The sequence below is a fragment of the Microcaecilia unicolor genome, chromosome 1 (genome assembly GCF_901765095.1).
Source record: "Microcaecilia unicolor chromosome 1, aMicUni1.1, whole genome shotgun sequence".
Lineage (NCBI taxonomy): Eukaryota > Metazoa > Chordata > Amphibia > Gymnophiona > Siphonopidae > Microcaecilia > Microcaecilia unicolor.
This window is the reverse complement of record NC_044031.1, coordinates 537,797,881-537,818,383: the sequence shown is the minus strand read 5'-3', so window position 1 is coordinate 537,818,383 and position 20,503 is coordinate 537,797,881. Positions and strand designations below refer to the sequence as shown.

At 39.6% G+C, this 20,503-nt stretch overlaps 1 protein-coding gene across 2 annotated transcripts in view; it reads left to right on the top strand.

The window, feature by feature from the left end:
- Nucleotides 1-20,503, top strand: part of RUNX1T1 (RUNX1 partner transcriptional co-repressor 1) — a 423,772-nt gene that overhangs the window by 165,606 nt on the left and 237,663 nt on the right. The window lies entirely within an intron of this gene.

Sequence of the window (20,503 nt, the reverse complement as noted above, 5' to 3'; positions counted from 1 at the left end):
CAATAGGAGCCAGGTTCAATTGTCACCTTCTCTTTAATACAAATATGTGAGTATTCCTGGAACATTGAAATACCTCCTGCACTTAAATATATAAGTGACCTTCAAACCTGAGGGTTATTGTAGTGGTGGACCGTTAGGTACAGTAGGTTTTTCTCTGTTCCTAGAGGGCTGACCATACAGTCTGTCGCCAGTTTACTTGGAATGCTGCCAGCCTGGCATCCTATGATTTCTTTTTCTACGTTTTTCCCTGGAAATTTCTCGTAAATGGTACTGAGTACGACAGTTTCTAGAACTAAGCCATAATTGAGCCAGAAAGTTAGACATTTTTCTGGTTCATTTATGGGTGTGAGCTAGACGTTTTTAGCAAAACATCTCAATTTGGGCTTAAACCTCATATGGAAAATGCCTTTCCACATGTATAGATTTTTCTGTGTGGACTTTGATCTAATTTCAAATCAAATGCACCTGCATACTCTGCTTTGAAATTTTCTCTTAATATCAGTGCTGAAACACTTCCCTTTAAAACTGAAGGGGCCAATATTCAGCAGGACTTATTTGGGTAGGAACTTCTCCTCCCTGGATAAGTCCCACTCACTAGGTCTGTACTTGGATTTTCTGTGGTATTATGTAGATAATACTGCTGAAAATTCAGATAGACCACCTCAGCATTATTCAGGTACTGCCAAGGCAGTCTAGGGTTGGCATTTACCTGGTTGGTGATGTTTAGTCCATTCACCAGGTAACTGTTTCTATAACTTTAGATGACAATGGGGAGGGAATTGTCCATGTTTCGGCAACTATACCTTGATTTTGGCGGGAAAAGGAGTGTGGGAAGTATCCAGATACCATCATTAGACCCCCGACACAGGCTATATTTACCAAAACACAGATTGTTTCAGATCTGCTGAATAAAGTGCAATTGGGATGTCCCCACTTTTGAAGGCTTTTTGTGCTTTTTGCTTGTCTTCCATAACTTTAGGACAGAAAAAAGGATGTCCTAGCTTTATCCAGGTACTTCTCCAAGATCTGAAAGTTATAACCAGATATTCATCCTTGACTGATATCATAATGCTGGCACTGAATATCGGGGTGTAGAAACACCCATAGTGACCATGTTTAAAAAATGGCTGACCACCACAGGCTGAATAGTGACAGCAACTGTTTAGAAGACACCAATCAGCAGCTGAAACAATACTTTTATTTATCACAACCACTTTTCTAGAATAGGGACAAAGGGGTATTTGCTGGTGGAAAGTACAGTATGCCTTAAACCAGTGTTTCTCAAGTTGGTCCTGGAGTACCCCTTACCAGTCAGGTTTTCAGGATATTCATAAATGAATATGCATGAAAGAGATTTGCATTCAACGGAGGCAGTATATGCAAATCATTATCATGCATATTCATTGTGGATATCCTGAAAACTTCATTGGCAAGGGGGTACTCCAGGACTGACTTGGGAAACTCTGCTTTTAAAAAGAGAAGATTCAAATCTTTTACACTTTGTAGCTATTTAATGGTCCAGGGCATACAGCAATGGAGTTTCTGTTTCTTTTTCTATAGCATTTCTAGGAACATGAAGGCAGTTAAGGAGTCTGATGTACTAGGAATCCATGCCCATGTTATTTTTAATAACTTAATTGGGCACAGCAAGTTCTTGAGTTCCTTTCATTCTTACAACATGTTTTAGGACTTGTAAACTCTATTGTTTCCATAATGATGGTTATTGTGGTTTCTGAGGGAGAGGCAATCATTTTGCACAAGTTTCTTATTGCATGCTTCACGCTCCTCAACATTGTTTGTGAATATGTATCATGATGCAGGGCGGAAAAGGGTAATTTTATAACAGGGCATTTGGTTAAAGAAGGAAATTAAGCACCTACTTGGGTACTATTTTATAAGGACGCATGGAGGGACATGTTTGATATGACGCCCAAGTCGAATAGTAGATATTTTGGTGAAAAAGTCTAAAAGTTTCATCCTGAACATAGCAATTTTTGAACCAGAAAAAAACCCATTTTATTTATTTTTAAAAAATTCACTATTTTCAAGATGCTTTTGTGCTTAGTACGTTTTTCATTAGGTACCATTAAAAAAAAAAGTCCTAGAGAAAAATGCAAGAAACGAAGCCCCACAGACACATCCCAGCAAAGCAGAGGGGCAACCTGGTGGTCAGTGCAGTGGACCTCTCTTAAAGGGACCTGGGTACAAATCCCACCCTAACATCCTTATTTTGTACTTTGAGCCCTCCAGGAACATCTAAAAAACCTACTATATATAACTGTACACTATTACAAAAGCCCTCAGGTCTGCAGATGTCTCCTATCTATAGGTACAGTTGGGTTTTTTGGTGGGTTTTTGGAAAGCTCACAATTTCCACCAGGAGTATACAACTTATAGTGGGATACGGACCTAGGTCCATTTCTCTACAGTCCACTACACTGCCCACTAGCTTACTTTTGGGACTAGATTCCTGCTCTAATAGGAGTGACCATAATATCTTAAGCAGAACCTGGTATGTACTGTCACTGCCACATCTTTTGGGGGTGGGAGGTGGTCAGTGACCACTGGGGAATTAAAGGGGGGGTCATGGCTTAATCCCTTCCATGGTCAGTTGGTCATGAGAGACTCCTGAGAAAATTAAAAAGTCATCTGATAGGAGGCAATGTCCTCCTGTGGATTAGGAATTCGTTATTGAATAGAAAACAGAGGATAGGGTAAAATGGTCATTTTTCTCAGTGGAGGATGGTAAATAGTGGAGGGATCTATACTGGAACCGGTGCTTTTTAACATACTTATAAATAATCTGAAAAATGTAATAATGAGTGAGGTGACTAAATTTGCAGAAGACACAAAACTATTCAAAGTTGTCAAAACGCATGTGGATTGTGAAAAATTGCAGAAAGACCTTATGAAACTGGAAGACTGGGCATCCAAATGGCAGATGAAATTTAATGTGGACAAATGCAAAGTGATGCATATTGGGAAGACTGATGTGAATCATAGTTACCTGATGCTAGAGACCACCTTAGGAATCAGCAGTCAAGAAAAAAAAAATCTAGGTGTCATTGTAGACAATACACTGAAATCTTCTGTCCAGTGTGCAGTGGTAGCCAAAAACACAAACAGGATACTAGGAATTATAAGGAAAGTGATGCAAAATAAAACCAAGAACATTATAATGTCTCTGTATTGTTCTATGGTGCAATCTCACTTTGAGTATTGCATTCAGTTCTGGTTGCCGTACCTCAAAATAGATGTAGCAAAATTAGAAAAGGTTCAAAGAAGAGCGACCAAAATGATAAAGGGGATGGAAGCCCCCCATATGAGGAAAGGCTATAGAGGTTGGGGTTCTTCAGCTGCGGAGAGATATGACTGAGGTCTACAAAATCCTGAGTGTTGTAAAACAGGTAGAAGTGAATCAATTTTTCACATTCTCAAAAATAGAAAGACCTGGGGACACTCAATGAAATTACATGTAAATACTTTTAAAACAAATAGGAGGAAATATTTTTTCACTCAAAGAATAGTTAAGCTCTGGAATTCGCTGCCGAAGGATGTGGTAACAGTGGTTAATGTATCTGGGTTTACAAAAGGTTTAGACAAGTTTCTGGAGGAAAGGCCCGTAGTCTGTTTTTGAGATGGACGTGGTGGAAGCCACTGCTTGCCCTAGGATTGGTAGCATGGAATGTTGCTACTAATTGTGTTTCTGCCGGGTACTTGTGACCTGGATAGGCCACTGTTGAAAGCAGGATACTTGGCTGGATGAACCATTGGTTCATCCAGCCCACTTAGGGCAACATTTTGTGACTTAGTCGTGATTGAAACAGGTCCAGTTAAAAATGTCCCAATTTTTGCTCTAGGCATTTTTTTCTTGTTCCATTATCCTGGGAAAATGCCCAAAATATGCCCCCAACATGCCTCCTTGTTATTTAGACGAACTACGGAGAAAACCATCTCAAATCTGAGTTTTCATCACTTTTGAGATGTTTTTCTCTTTTGGAAGTGAGTGCTGTGGAGGGGCATAATCGAAAGGGACGCCCAAGTTTTGCTGAGGATGTCCTCGCAAAACGTCCCGATGGACATAGGCGGTCGGTGGCCCAACTGTTTGGGGAGGCTAAAGGGGGCGGGGTTAGGAGTGGAACCAGGGGCGGAGCTTATATACATAATTTTCTGAGAACACAGAGAAAAAATAAATAAATAAAAATAAAATAATCACAATACCTTTTATTAAATTTAGATATTAGATATGTATCATATGTCAAAGAATAATGTGGTTGCTCAAAGCATATTCTAAGCACAATCGCTCAACTGCAAAACACTATGCACAACTTTGTGCAAAAACACACTCAGAACCTTACTGTATCATAAATATTACACTGGGCAGAACCTAATACACCAATATACCACCCATATGGAAAATGCAGACCATCAACAATATGAAACAAGGGGTCATATCATCACAATTCTCGTGTAGAGCCACAAAACACCCTAATTCATGTTTAATGTGGGATAAAATGCCATAAATAAGTAAATAAATATAAACTTTTAATGTTGAGCACCTGATTCTCAAAGTGGACATATTCCAAACACTATAATGAAAATAAAATGATCTTTTCTACCTTTTTGTCTGGTAAGTTTTTCGGATCATGCTGGCCCAGTATGATTCTGCTGCTATCTGTCCTCAGTGCAGATCAGGAAGTAAGGTAAACAAACCATAAACCAATTTCTACAACTGATTCACAAGGCTAGAGGGCTTTTACTGCAGCTCCTGCTGTGAGGATGGAGGTAAATTTAAACCCCTCAGAGCATAGCAGGGGAGGCTTAGCCTGTCCAAGCCTCTTATACCGGGCGCCTATGCCGATGGAGGGGCGGGGAAACCCATATTATCGAAACAAAATGGACGTCCATCTTTCGTTTCAATAATACGGTTGGGGACGCCCAAATCTTGACATTTAGGTCGTCCCTAGACTTGGTCGTTTCTGATTTTCGGCGATAATGGAAACCAAGGACGCCCATACCAGAAATGACCAAATGCAAGCCCTTTGGTCTTGGGAGGAGCCAGCATTTGTAGTGCACTGGTCCCCCTGACATGCCAGGATACCAACCGGGCACCCTAGGACACTGCAGTGGACTTCAGAAATTGCTCCCAGATACATAGCTCCCTTACCTTGAGTGCTGAGTCCTCCCCCCCAAACCCACTACCCACAACTGTACACCACTACCATAAACCTTATGGGTTAAGTGGGGCACCTAGATGTGGGTACAGTGGATTTCTGGTGGGTTTTGGAGGGCTCACATTTACCAACACAAACGTAACAGGTAGGGGGGGGAGATGGGCCTGGGTCCACCTGCCTGAAGTGCACTGCACCCACTAAAACTGCTCCAGGGACCTGCATACTGCTGTCATGGACCTGAGTATGAATCTGATTCTGGCATAGAGGCTGGCAATCAATATTTTGAAAGATGGTTTTTGAGGGTGGGAGGGGGTTAGTGACCACTGAGGGAGTAAGGGGAGGTCATCCCCGATTCCTTCCGCTGGTCATCTGGTCATTTCGGGCACCTTTTTGTGCCTTGGTCATAAGAAAAACAGGACTAGGTAAAGTCGTCCAAGTGCTCGTCAGGGATGCCCTGTTTTTTTTTCCATTATGGATCGAGGACGTCCATGTGTTAGTCACTCCCAAGTCCCACCTTTGCTACGCCTCCGACACGCCCCCATGAACTTTGGTTGTCCCTGCGACAGAAAGCAGTTGGGGACTTCCAAAATTGGCTTTCGATTAAACCTATTTGGGCGACCCTGTGAGAAGGACGTCCATCTTCCGATTTGTGTCGAAAGATGGGTTTCCTTCTCTTTCGAAAATGAGCCTGATAGTTACCTATGCATCTTTATAAAACACTAGTAAGTAGTAGAAATCACAACTACCTTGCATGAGTGGACACATACACCTTCTCACAATTTTTCAAGTATGCTTGTAAATTACTGTACTTTATAACCTATTTGCGTACTTGTCTATGCCAATAATGTTCCACCTAAACTCTGCTCCTGTACTTGCCTTTCTACAAAGTGTGCACCATCATATCTGTGTGTACTTTTTTTTAAGTTCAGAGATAATTTATGGAATTTAAACCATTGAGAAATAATTCAAAATACTACAATCTGCATTCAGCCTAGAATTCTAGACTTATACATCAAATGTATTCATGGGAGACCAGATTTCCATGCGTCTAGACAGACAGCTTCTCTTTTTCTGCAATCACACTCTTGCGTTTAGCTGTAAAATTCCACCAGGTATTGAAGTCAAAGCAAGCATTGTTTTCCCAATTCTGCAAGAGTAGTTTAAGAGCTAATGATAACAACTAATCATCAGTTTAGATTCTGCTTTTAACCATGTTTCTTGAGTTCCTAAAGATTTTTAAATTATTTTTTTTATATAGGGTCTCATGCAGAGATATAATCTTACTGATTCTTTGCCAAACTGAATTTCATTACATGCTTAGATTGTTACAGTAATATAGTATATGTGCAGAGTCCCAAGTTCCTTATTTCATGTTAGCATGATTTTTTAGCAGTCTTATTAACCTTGACACTTTAATAAGAGTCTAGAAAACTCAGTGATTAAAAAAAATACAAACAAACAAACAAACATTAACTGAGTAAATGATGCAGAAAGAGAAGTTTCATTTAAGTCCCACAATTTGAACCCTTGTTGAGGGAAGAGATTATCCCCTATAGTAAATCTGCTACCTATTTACTTTGTCCTTGAATTAACTTATTCATAGTTTGACTTAAAAGTTGATAAAATGAAGGAGCTACCTTAGCCTTCAGTGCCATTTTCCTACATGCCTTTTTACAGTCCAGCCAAATCTATCTGACTAGTTTTTATGCACTGCATCAAATGTAGGTATTAAAAGTGAAAGAAAGTCAACATCCCATACTACTTTTGCAGAACTAAAACGGATTTTTTTCTGTTTTGTGAGACATAGGAGACCCGATGTCCATACCCCATAAAACTGCTATACCCTCCAGCTAATGGTACTGTGTTGATTCTTAAGGAGCTTTGAGTATTAAAACAGCATCTACACTGAGATCTCTTTCAATTCCGGCACTCTTATAACTGCTTCAAAGGCTTTCACACAGAGCCAGCTACCAGGGAGACTATTTTATCATGTAGAAGAGTCGTACTGAAAACCACTAAAATTCTGATTAGATCCATCCTATGTACTCTCTTTGTAACCAAAATGGCTTCCTTCTGAAGTCTTCATATACAATCATAGTTGGCTTGTCATAAAAGAAGAGCAGTGTGGGTAATTAACCTTAACCATTGCCCTATTTAATTTCAGCTCATGCAGGGCTATCCTAGAGACTCTCAGGCTTATTTTCGAAAGAGAAGGGTGCCCATCTTTTGACACAAATCGCACGATGGGCGTCCTTCTCCCAGGGTCGCCCAAATCGGCATAATCGAAAGTCGATTTTGGGCATCCTCAACTACTTTCTGTCGCAGGGATGACCAAAGTTCACGGGGGCATGCCAGAAGCATAGCGAAGGCGGGACTGGGGCGTGCTTAACACATGGGCGTCCTCAGCTGATAATGGAAAAAAGAAGGGCGTCCCTGATGAACACTTGGCCGACTTTACTTGGTCATTTTTTTCTTGCGACCAAGCCTCAGAAAGGTGCCCGAACTGACCAGATGGCCACCGGAGGGAATCGTGGATGACCTCCCCTTACTCCCCCAGTGGTCACCAACCCCCTCCCACCCTCAAAAAATAAACTTTAAAAATATTTTTTGCCAGCCTCAAATGTCATACTCAGCTCCCTGACAGCAGTATGTAGGTCCCTGGAGCAGTTTTAATAGGTGCAGTACACTTCAGGCAGGCACACCCAGGCCTACCCCCCTCCCCCCCACCTGTAACACTTGTGGTGGTAAATGTGAGCCCTTCAAAACTCACCTGAAACCCACTGTACCCACATGTAGATGCCCCCATTCACCCCTTAGGGCTATGGTAGTGTTGTGGGGAGTGGGTTTTGGTGGGCTCAGCACCCAAGGTAAGAGAGCTATGCACCTGGGAGCAATTTGTGAAGTCCACTGCAGTGCCCCCTAGGGTGCCCGGTTGGTGTCCTGGCATGTGAGGGGGACCAGTGCACTACGAATGCTGGCTCCTCCCATGACCAAAAGGCTTGCATTTGGTTGTTTTTTAGATGGGCGTCCTTGGTTTCCATTATCAGCGAAAACCGGGGACGACCATCTCTAAGGACGGCCATCTCTAAGTTCAACCTAAATTTTATGATTTGGGCGTCCCCGACCATATTATTGAAATGAAAGATGGATGCCCATCTTGTTTCAATAATACGGGTTTCCCCGCCCCTTTGCCAGAACGTCCTGTGAGGACGTCCTCAGGAAAACTTGGGTGCTCTGTTCAATTATGCCCCTCCACGTTTTTCCAAAGAAATTCAAGAGTCATTTTTCCACTTTGCTCTAAAACTATTTTGAAGAAATAAACTCAAAGTGTGATTAACTTTAGGCACTATCATCACCAGGATAGAGGAAGAGGTGTCCATTGTGTAACCATTTTCCGAACTTAGCTAGAAGGGTTTCAGTATTGTACTGAATTTATCATTCATATTGGTTGAATAGTTCACTCCTAAGTATGTTGTTTTTCCTGATTGCCATTGAAAGGGGAAATAATACAATTGATCCAAAGCTGTGTATTTGTTTAGAAGGAGCACATTGGACTTCCAGCAATTCACCATATAATCTAACAATGATGAAAAGAGGTCTAGAACCCACAATAACTGAAGGATATAACTCACTTCAAGGAATGCCATGATGTCATCAGCATAAATTGATAATTTGCATTCCATTTGTTTTAACCAGTTGCAGCTATTCCAGTGCTATATGAAAAAATAGAGGAAACAACAAGATGGCTACTGGATGAGAGGAAAGTGCAGGAGCTTCACAGCATACTAATTTTCAGTATTAAATTTTTCTTTCTGGAAAAGAATTCTTACCTTTCAGTCGTGCCATAGAGAGAGGGAAAAACCAAAGGTTCTCCTCCAATTGCAGAACATTTTTCTAGCAATGTGGTTCCTTTCAGAGGTGAACTTACTGGCATTGGAAGGGAGGAGAGAGCCCTTTTCACCCTGAGCACGAAATCACGCTGTCTCCAGGAGAGAGGGCTAGACTGTCCCTTTTGGAAACAGAGAGCTCATTAGCAACTCCTGCTTCATTGGGCTCCCTGTCAAAGGTTTGCCCAAGGAACAGAGGGAGAAGGGGAGCAACTGTAGCCCTGTGGTGTCTGCTGTCTGCATTAACCACCCAACAGAAGGCTCCAGAAGTGCTCAGGAGAATAATGACTCCATCAATGCTCGGGTTTCAACATAGAGAAATGTGGGATTTTACTATACCACAAGTGGGGGTAAAACTAGCAGACATTTATTTATTTTAAAAATTTATATTCTGTGCTATCTACAAATTCTAGATGTATTAAAACTCTCAAAAAGTAATGACAACAGACTACAAACCTATATACATAACAATGACTACTCAAGCAATAAAATAATACAAATAGAAATAATAAATTACACCAATCCTGCTTTATCCAATCTTCAAGCTTCAAATTCTACATCAATAAGAACATAAGAATATCCATACTGGGTCAGACCAATGGTCCATCTAGCCCAGTATCTTGCTTCCACCTGTGGCCAATCCAGGTCACAAGTACCTGGCAGAAACCCAAATACTACTACTTATCACATACACAGCACTGTACACCATACATGAAAAGACAGTCCCTGCTCAAAGAGCTCACAATCTAAATAGGACAGGCAAACAGACAGACAGAACAACTAAGAGGTAAGTGAATTAAAGAGGTGGGGATAAAATGGTACAGGGCAAGTGTGTAGTGGTTAGCAGTCAAAAGCAGCGTTAAAGAGGTGGGCTTTTAGCCTGGATTTGAAAACGGCCAAAGACAGGGCTAGACGTACAGGCTCGGGAAGTCTATTCCAGGCATGAGGTGCAGCGAGATAAAAGGAACAGAGTTTGGAATTAGCAGTAGAGGAGCAGGGGACAGACAAAAGAGATTTATCCACAGAACGGAGTACCCGAGGGGGGGCGTAGGGAGAGACAAGTGTGGAGAGGTACTGGGGAGCGGTAGAATGAATGCACTTATAGGTCAGTAAGAGAAGTTTGAATTGAATGCGGAAATGGATAGGGAGCCAATGAAGTGACTTGAGGAGAGGGCTAATGTGAGCATAGCAACTCTGGTGGAAAATGAGTCGCGCAGCAGAGTTTTGGACTGATTGAAGAGGAGAGAGATGGCTAAGTGGGAGGCCAGTAAGAAGCAGGTTGCAATAATCTAGGCGAGAGGTGATAAGAGTGTGGATAAGTAGCAACATTCCATACTACCAATCCCAGGGCAAGCAGTGGCTTCCCCCATGTCTGTCTCAGTGGCAGACTATGGACTTTATCTCCAGGAACTTGTCCAAACCTTTTTTAAACCCAGATATGCTAACCGCGGTTACCCTATCCTGTGACAAGTTTCAGAAATTAACTATTCTTTGAGTGAAAAAAATATTTCCTCCTGTTCTTTGTACATTTTGAACATTTGAAAAATCGATTCACTTCTACCCATTCTGCACCACTCAGGATTGTGTAGACCTCAATTATATCCTCCTCAGCCATCTGTTTTCCAAGCATATTCATTCAAACTCTCACCAAATGCCTGTTGAAATAAAATTGTTCGTAAAACAATTTTAAACTCCTTTAGATTACATTTCATCAGCTGTACAAGATCTAGCTCACATTTGCAAACACCCCACTGTTGTGAAGCCAGCACAAGTAAGGGATTCATTGTAGACAGTGTTGATGTTGGTAGACACATCTGTTTCAGTTTGTGTCAGAGTTTGTAGTGCAATTTATACTGTCTTCAAACTCAGGAAAAGGGTTTAGAGGAATATAAGACACAAATACATGGCATTGAAAATAAAGTTTGAGAAATGACAACTGTACAGACTGGTCTTCTGTTGGACAAGTTAGTAGTCCATAGGAAGATTGAGACCCTGGAAAACTGATCAAAGCCCTTACATTTGAGGGCACTTAACTTTTCTAAATGACCTTTATTTATTTTGGATTTTGATCAAAACTTTTTTCTGTAGTAGCTCAAGGTGAGTTACATTTAGGTACACTAAGAGGCATATTTTCAAAGCTCTTAGACTTACAAAGTTTCATAGTAACCTTTGGCATTTTGTCAGTATAAGTGCTTTGAAAATGAGCTCCTAGGTATCTTCCTACCCCTGGAGGGCTCACAATTTAATTTTGTACCTGAGGCAACGGAGGACTAAGTGATTTGTCCAAAATCACAAGGAGCAGCAATGGGATTTGAAACAGGCACCCCTGAATGTCAATCCCAGACCTCTAACCACTAAACTATTCCTCCATGTTTGGAGTAACCTATTCATTTTTTTAAAGAAATATATTCAGGAGGTTTTGGGATGTAAACCAGATTGAGTCCCTCCTATGTGCAGACTGTTCAATCTGCCCACCGATAAGAATACTGGTAGAAGAGAAAATCTGTTCCCTCTGATGAGGTCTCTACATACGGTTTGGATGTTTCTGAACTCTTGGAAGATCTTGGAGGAGAGGAACTGTGGGAAGAGATTTCTTGTGTCTTTTCTCTTCCTCTCAGAGATTGTGTACTGAGAGACTTTTTTTTTTCATCAAAGACATACATTATTTCTTAGACAAAAATTTGGATTTTTCCTGATCTTTATAAGACCTCTCAGGACTGGAGGAAGAAATTTATTGCAACGCTTGGAAGCTTTGGCCTCAGGCGCTTATTTTTTTTGTTACAATTTTCTCGTAAATATATAATTAGGTTTCAGAATAAACAGTACGTATTTTTGATCCTCTTCAACTATGCTCTTTTCTAAATGCTTATAATGTACCTTTATAATTGTCTGATCAGGTTAGGTAAAGGCATATGATATATGAACCCTCTGATTAGATTAGGCATGCATCATCTTCTTTATTTCTTCAATATTTAAAGAGTAACGGAGTAGCCTAATAGTACAGTGACCTGAGAACCAGGGGAACTAGGTTAAATTCCCTCTGCAGCTCCTTGTGATTCTGGGCAAGTCACTTAACCCTCTAGTACCTGAGGTACAAAATAAGTACCTATATGTAAACTGTTTTGATTGTAACCACAGAAAGACAGTATATCAAGTCCAATCCCCTTTCCCTTTCATTTTTTTTTTTATATAAGGCCCCTTTATTTGCTTAACTGTTTCTTGATCATCTCCCTTACTTGTGGACCTGAGTAATAGTTTATGATTTCCTTTTTTTCTTCTTGGAATGAATGTTTTAACTAGCCCTGTTCTCTAACTTCTGAAGCTGAATCTGTCCAGAGAAGTCTGCCCAGTACTGACTTTGCTTCCCAATTGCCAGTGTTGCCACCTAATCTCCGTTAAGCTTATTTGCATCCATTCCTTCTAAACAGGATTCCTTTATTTATTTATTTATTGCATTTGTATCCCAGGTTTTCCCACCTCTTTGCAGGCTCAATGTGGCTTACAATACATCATGGATACTGGAAATAAGAAGAGGATATACGTTTGGTTTTACAGAAGGATTTTGGGTTACATGGTCATGAATATAAGATAGTGGTATTGCAGAAGACATTTACAAACATTAGGAATACAAGATAGTGGTATAACAGAAGACATTATAAGACATTAGATGCGTTACGACGTTTCTGGGTATATTTGGAGGATGTTACATGTTTTGATCTTTGTGGTATATCTTTTCAAAGAGATGAGTCTTTAATAATTTATGGAAGTTTGCCAGTTCTTTGGTCGCTTTCAAATTGTGTGGTAGCGCGTTCTAGAGTTGCGTGCTCATATAGGAGAAGGTAGAGGCATGCATTAATTTGTATTTCAAACCTTTGCAGTTGGGAAAATGAAGATTAAGGAATGTTCGAGAAGATTTTTTTTTGTGTTTACCCCACTCATTTTTTAATTCTGTTTCTGTTTTCATCTCCAAAACCTCCCTCAGGAGGACATTCCAGGTATTTACCACCCTCTGGGTGAAAAAATACTTCCTGACATTATTCCTGAGTCAGCCCCCTTTCAACCTCAGTTCATGTCCTCTAGTTCTACCACTTTCCCGTCTCTGGAAAAAGTTTGTTTGTGGATTAATACCTTTCAAATATTTGAACATCTATATCATATCACCTCTGTTTCTCCTTTCCTCCAGGGTATGTTCAGGTCATCAAGTATCTCCTCATATGTCTTGCTATTCAAACTCTATACAATTTTTGTCGCTTTTCTTTGAACCGCTTCAAGTCTATTTACATCCTTAGCAGGATATGGCCTCCAAAACTGAACAAAATACTCAGGGCCTCACCAACAACTTGTATAGGAGCATCAACACCTCCTTTCTACTGCTGGTCATACCCATCTCTATGCAGCCTAGTATCCTTCTAGCTGTGGTACTGGCAAATATAAACTACTTTAGATCAATTACAAAAATGTATATATATCTTAAGTATAAAATGATAAATTTACTATATATTATAATGTAAGTTTATTTTGTAGATGAAGTTGGTACTTTTCTACTGACTCTGACTCCGCAGCCCTGCCCAATACAGATGAATGCTTTTTCTGTGTATAAGGATAATAGCTGTGGTTGGCACCTGTGTTCTGTTAGCTAAGGTAGCGTCATTATTAAAAAGCCTAAAAATGTGTACTTTTGTGCCAGTTGATATTTTATAAGACAAAATATCACACGAAAATGACTATAAAATTACCATCTGTACATCTTGTCTAAACTGGGGGTGCTGGAAATCAGTTCTAAAGTAATATTCCAAGTTACACTGCTATTAAATTGGATTTTGTAACCCAGTAGTGTTATACTTGAATATTAGATGAAAGCACAGTGTTGAGATCTGAAGAACAGCGGATGTGTGAATATACATCTGAAACCATTTGCAGTGACTTGAGGTAAAATAAATACTACACCATTTTCATCTCATCTTTTCCTTCACTTAGAAAAGGAAATTAGAAACATCCACATGAAATATGTTTGTCACCAAAATGGATACTGAAATACTATCGATAAAGTATTTGTTCCATATTATCTTCTGTATATCAGATTTCCTTATTGTATTAACACTGTATAAAATACTAACAGGGACCAAAGCTGAGGTGTAAGCTTTTGAGATACCAAAAGTGAAGAAAATCCTTTTGAATACTGGTGTATGTTCATGCTTCACCCAAACCATGTTACCAGGCGTTACCAGGGGAAGCCTTGTGGACTGTTAACTCTTGAGACTGGTAAACGTTTGGAGCGGATACTTTTTAGTAAAGAAAGAAGAAAGAAAAAAAGAAAAAAAGCTATCATGAATTGACAACGTCTAAAAAGATAAGTTCACGTTTTTTTTATGAGCACTGTTGACACTGTAGCACTTTTGTATTGTGGCAATACACCGGGCTAAAACAAATGATAAGCCTTAAAAGTGGCGGTTGTTTCTGAGGGTTCTCTTTCAAATATTGAATGATTGGAGAGAGTGTTTATAGGTACGGTGCTATGAGCCCGTACTGTTGATATTATATCTTTGGTTTTGTATTTTGCCCCAAACCATGAGCATGAAAAGTAAAGCTATCACACATTACATATGTAATGAGAATAGATCTAAATCAGAGACTATAAAGTCAATCCATAGAAATTGCATGCATTTAAAGTTTAATTTACCTATTTTTTTATTTCAAACTGTGAGAAATGTTCTTCTGATTACATCACATTTCTAGGTCCTTCTTACCAAGAAATCTAACCAGATATATTTCCAAGTGCTTATTTAGATATAATGAAAAACAAATGTTACAGATCTCTGCATTTTTGAAACATATTTTCTGGGTTTATCTTAAATCTCTTTCTGCACCAGAGGGTTTGTGCATATGTGTATAGATGATGGTGGGCTGGTTTCACCATCTATTGCCATTATGAATCGATTGAAGTGAGTCACACTGAATGAGTTGCAGATGGTCTTGTTTTGATTTTGTTTGGAGGACCTCTGGGCTTAAGTCCCAGTTGATCAGCTCTGGTTTGGCAACCTTAACAGTATCCTATCAAGAATCAAAATCCTATGGTAGAAGTGCTTTAGATGAGGCCCAGGATGAAAGAAGGATCATGGAGGTGTTGAATGAATTTGCCTTTGCTCTAAGATGTGTGAGAAGTGCTACCAAAGACCTTGTTCTTCAAAAAGGCAAATTTAAAATTTCATTTTACAAAAGGGGCTCTAACCGGACATGTGGCTTCCAGGTCAGGACATTCACATTTTGCCAGTATTTATAAAAAGGCTCTGCACAATGTGCAACCTTTTCTAAAATACCTGTAAAGGCAATGCCAAATAGATGTGTATTTTCCAGCATATATAGCTTTGCAAAAGTGCTTTTGAAAAACTATATCTAGAAACCATAAGTGGCATCTCTTGGCAATTTCCAAATGTAAGTGCCGGTTATTATACTTGGAAATGGCCTGATTTCAGTAAACTATACATATAAGCGGCACCAATTAATTAGAAAAGCCATCAAAGCTTTTTTTTTTTAATTTTAAGACAAACACACAGATAAGGGGATTAAGCAAAATCACCGCCTTAATCCCTCATTTAAAGATCTGGTTGAAACGTGCACTTTAATGAAATCTATGCATGACCCGGATCTGTTGTAAAAGCTGACGGCGAGATTTTTAAAAATCATTTATTTATAACCTTTCAAAAATCAAACCAAGCATATACACTTGTACCAGAAAAACAGAGATCAAATAATATTACAAGCATAATGTACAATAAAGAAAAGAAAGTGAGATTATATGAAACGTGCGTATTTCCCACTGTAAAACTGGAAATACACATATATATATATTTGATCACATCCCATTGAAACCTCTGCATCCTAGCCACCCCCAGCTTTGTGAAATCACTTTTACACTTGTGTGTAATCTATGTATGTAAATGCTGCTATTTATACATATAGACACATCTAAAATGGCCTCCATAGAGTCCAGTCATGAAATACTTTTTAAGCAAACCTCTTTGTTTTATCTGGGATATTTATTCCTCAGCCTTTCCGCACACATCATCTCTTACCTAGTAGTGAGATTAGCTCACACTCAAGCAGAATAGTGGAGCAGCCAGTATCTGCTTGTTATGGCTCCTGGGCACAAGATGGATGCACACAGTAGCTTTATCATTGTGGGGCCCTCTTACTAAGCCGCGTAAGTGTCTATGCATGCCCAATGCATGCCAAATGGGAGCGACCACCAGGTTACCGCGTGGCCCTTGCAGTAATTTTAATTTTGGCACGCATCTGCTACATGCGTCTGAAAAATATTTTTTATTTTCTAACCAGCGTAGACCATTACCGCATGAGACCTTACCACTAGGTCAATGGCTTGTGGTAAGGTCTCAGACCCAAAATGGGCGCGCGGCAATTTTTCATTTTGCCACATGTCCATTTTTGGCAAAAAAGGGCATTTTTTGTAGGTGCGCTAAAAAATAATTCTGTGTATGCCCAAAACACGCGTCTACACTACCGCAGCCCATTTTCAGCGTACCTTAGTAAAAAGACCCCTGTAACTTCTCTTATTGACCTATAAGTGCATTCACTCTGCCGTTCCCCAATACCTCTCCACTCTTGTCTCTCCCTAAGGCCCCTCTCGGGTACTCCGTTCTGTAGATAAATCTCTCTTATCTGTCCCCTTCTCCTCTACTGCTAATTCCAGGCTCCGTTCCTTTTATCTTGCTGCACCTCACGTCTGGAATAGACTACCTGAGCCTGTACGTCTGGCCCCGTCTTTGGCCGTTTTCAAGTCCAAACTTAAAGCCCACCTCTTTACCACTGCTTTTGACTCCTAACCACCATTCACCTGCCCTGTCCTTTTATCCTCACCTCTTTATTCCCTTACCCTTATTGTTCTGTCTGTTTACCTGTCTTATCTAGATTGTAAGCTCTTTGAGCAGGGACTGTCTTTCTGTGTATGGTGTACAGCGCTGCGTATGCCTTGTAGCGCTATAGAAATGATAATTAGTAGTAGTTATATTTGAAAGTGAGAAAAGAGACATGGACCGGGCTGTATGTGAATTCTGATTAAAGGATATGACATTTCTCTTTGGAAACACATACATTTTTATGTTGACTTGATGATTGATAAATATATGTTGCATATATGTTTGTGAAAACAATCTCTTAATTAGTAGAACAAGACAGTTTAGGGATTGGGGCAAAAATGTTAAAAATGTAGTTCAGCCTCTGCTCTTTGAGTAGTAGAAATGTATAAATCATTCTGCAAGTTGTATGTGTCAGGTACTTCAGGAAGCTGGAACTGAATGGTGCCTATATGTGTCAGGTACTTCAGAAAGCTGAAGCAGTGTCTTTTTCTAGGATTAATTTGAATAGCTGAATGATATTGATTGCTCCTGGTTGAGGATTGTCTTGCTTACCTTACAAACAACAGAATGCTAGCAGAAATGTACTTCTCCCTGTTTCTCCTCCCACATGCTTCAAATCTGGGCATCTGGACTGTCTTTTCTAACAGTTCAATGTGAGTGTTAGCAGAATGAAAACCAGATGGACCAGCAGTTCCCACTGTTATCTCCAAACCAGCTCTGGCACGTCTCCCTTTCCCCCTCCTTCCTTGGCTTTACAGAAGTATTTGCCTTTATTTAGGAGGGCCTGAATTCAGGCTTGTGCCTGTTTCCCCAGTTGCTGCTTGAGCTGAAAGCTATTTATTCCCTTGTTGACAAAGAAACTGAGGTTGGTTGAGGTGAGTACAGTATGAGAGATGGTGAAGGGCAGTGAGATAAATTTAACTGTTAAGGAAGCAATTAGCTCTTTGACATTTTGTTCCTAATTCCCATAATTCTTTACTTTTAAATAAACGATTTGTTACAGTTGGACAGTAACAAATGTTTTGGCAGCGCAGTACAAAGATAAATTTACACTGACCTCAGCCATGAAAAAGAGATTTTTCTTTCTAGTCTAATTTTTTTTTTCTTGTTGATTCTGTAAGAAGTCATCGTTTCACATAAAATATGCTTCTTTTTGTCTCTATGGAAAGGTGCAGTGGAGCATGATCATAGAACACTGAGAATAGGGTTTAAAATTGACACTTCATGCATATGCATGGCTTGTTATTAAGAAAAGAAGTTCTATCGTTAAATACTTAACTGGAAATTCACAGCCAGATCTTCAACACTTAAAGTATCACTTAATAAAATTATGTCATTCCTGCTGCCCCCATCTGATAAAATAAAAAGGATAAACTTTGAGGAATATTATTTGAATATTATTTGGAAACCTGCAAAAAATGTCTGTGTTAAGCATGAAGGAATACATTACCCTTGAAACCCAATATTTATTTATTTACACATTTTTGTACTGCATAATCTAATAGTCTAAGTGGCTCGCAAAATACATTCATTAAAAAAACAAAAACATCAATACACCGAACACCAAACATGTAAAAATCTTGCTAAAATGTGCTTTAAAGCTAATACAAAAATCATTTTCTGCCAATCAGCTAAACAAAAGTCTGTTTAAACAAGTATGCTTTAAGGGGTCCTTTTACTAAGGTGCGCTGAGAAATGGCCTGCGATAGTATAGACGCATGTTTTGGGCATACACAGAATTATTTTTCAACGCACCTACAAAAAATGCCTTTTTTAATTATTACTGAAAACAGACGTGCGGTAAAATGAAAATTGCTGCGCGTCCATTTTGTGTCTGAGACCTTACCGCCTAGCGGTAAAGTCTCGCACGGCAACTGGGCGGTAATGACCTACGCGTGTCAAACGCCACTTGGTGTGCATGCGATGCATACACATGTCTGAAAATAAAAAATATTTTTCAGACATGCGTATCGGACGCGCGCCAAAAATGAAATTACCACAAGAGCTATGCGGTAGCTGGGTGGTAACTCCATTTTGGTGTGCGTTGGGCATGCGTAGGCACTTGCGTGTCTTAGTAAAAGGGTCCCTAAGTCCCTTGCGAAAAGTCAACAATGTTGAGAGTGATCTTAATTGATGTGAAAAGGAATTCCACAACATAGATCCTGCCATTGAAAACATTTTGTGTCGACTTTTCAGTATCTTGTATGGGCATCAGATGGAACTTAAATACAACTGCATGTTCATATCAGCTATATAAGTCAGAGATATTTTACCTGTAGGTTTGCACTATGAAAAATAAGCCATAGTTGAACATTATCACAAATACGCCACCCTTTCTTAAACAGTAAACACTAGGGTCCTTTGTTATCTGAAAGCATAAGCAGTAATTTTCGTACCTTTAAACTTTTTGTTTAGAAAATGCATAGGGACAAGATAATACAAGCTTTTTTTAACCTTCAACTTATTGAAAATGTTACAAATTGTGAGTTCCTCGCCAGAAGCGGACTGTTAAGAACCTCATTCACTTTTACATAATAACTTTCAGATAGAAGTAAAAGGATTGGAGAATTTTCCGTGTTTTAATTTGCAAGATTCTTGCGCAGGGATTTTGATTTGAGCAGTAGTCTTGTTCTATTGTTCTCTTAGCCCGCTGTGGCTTCTGTATTTGTTTTTCTTATAGAAAGTAAACTACTAGTTTTTTTTTTTTAAACAACGAAGAGTAAACAATATACTTCATTAAGAAGACAAGTGATTTCTCCATAGAATGCCATTATTTGAATAAGATTTTAGAAACAAACCAATGTGAACCTCTTTTTTTTATTTTTAGTTTTATTTGTTGAACAGAATACTTCATTTGTGGCCTTATACTTTGTCCTAGGCAAAGTTACCACAATACGATGATAATCTCTGTTCTACTCAGATACTCTACACTGCAATACTAATGTGCCTTAATGTTGTTAAAATAAATCTAAATATAAATTAGTTTGTATTTTTATTAAATATCTTCACCCTTACCTTTGATTAAAAATGCTGTGATCCTTGTGGACTTTGATCCTGGGGAACTGGGTTTGATTCCCACTGCAGCCCCTTGAGACTCTGGGCAAGTCACTTAACCCTCCATTGCCCCAGGTACAAAGTAAGTAAACCGCTTTGAATGTAGTTGCAAAATACCACAGAAAGGCAGTATATCAAGTTCCATTTCCCTTTCCCTATTTGAGATTCTACATGGAATGTTGAGATTCTGTTGCTACTATTGGAGATTGTACATGGAATGTTACTATTCCACTAGCAACATTCCATGTAGAAGCCTGCCCTTGCAGATCAGCAACGCGGCCGCGCAGGCTTCTGTTTCTGTGAGTCAGACTCACAGAAACAGAAGCCTGCGCGGCCGCGTTGCTGATCTGCAAGGGCAGGCTTCTACATGGAATGTTGCTAGTGGAGGAGTAGCCTAGTGGTTAGTGCAGCAGACCTTGATCCTGGGGAACTGGGTCAATTCCCACAGCAGCTCCTTGTGACTCTGGGCAAGTCACTTAATCCTTCATTGCCCCAGGTACAAATAAGTGCCTGT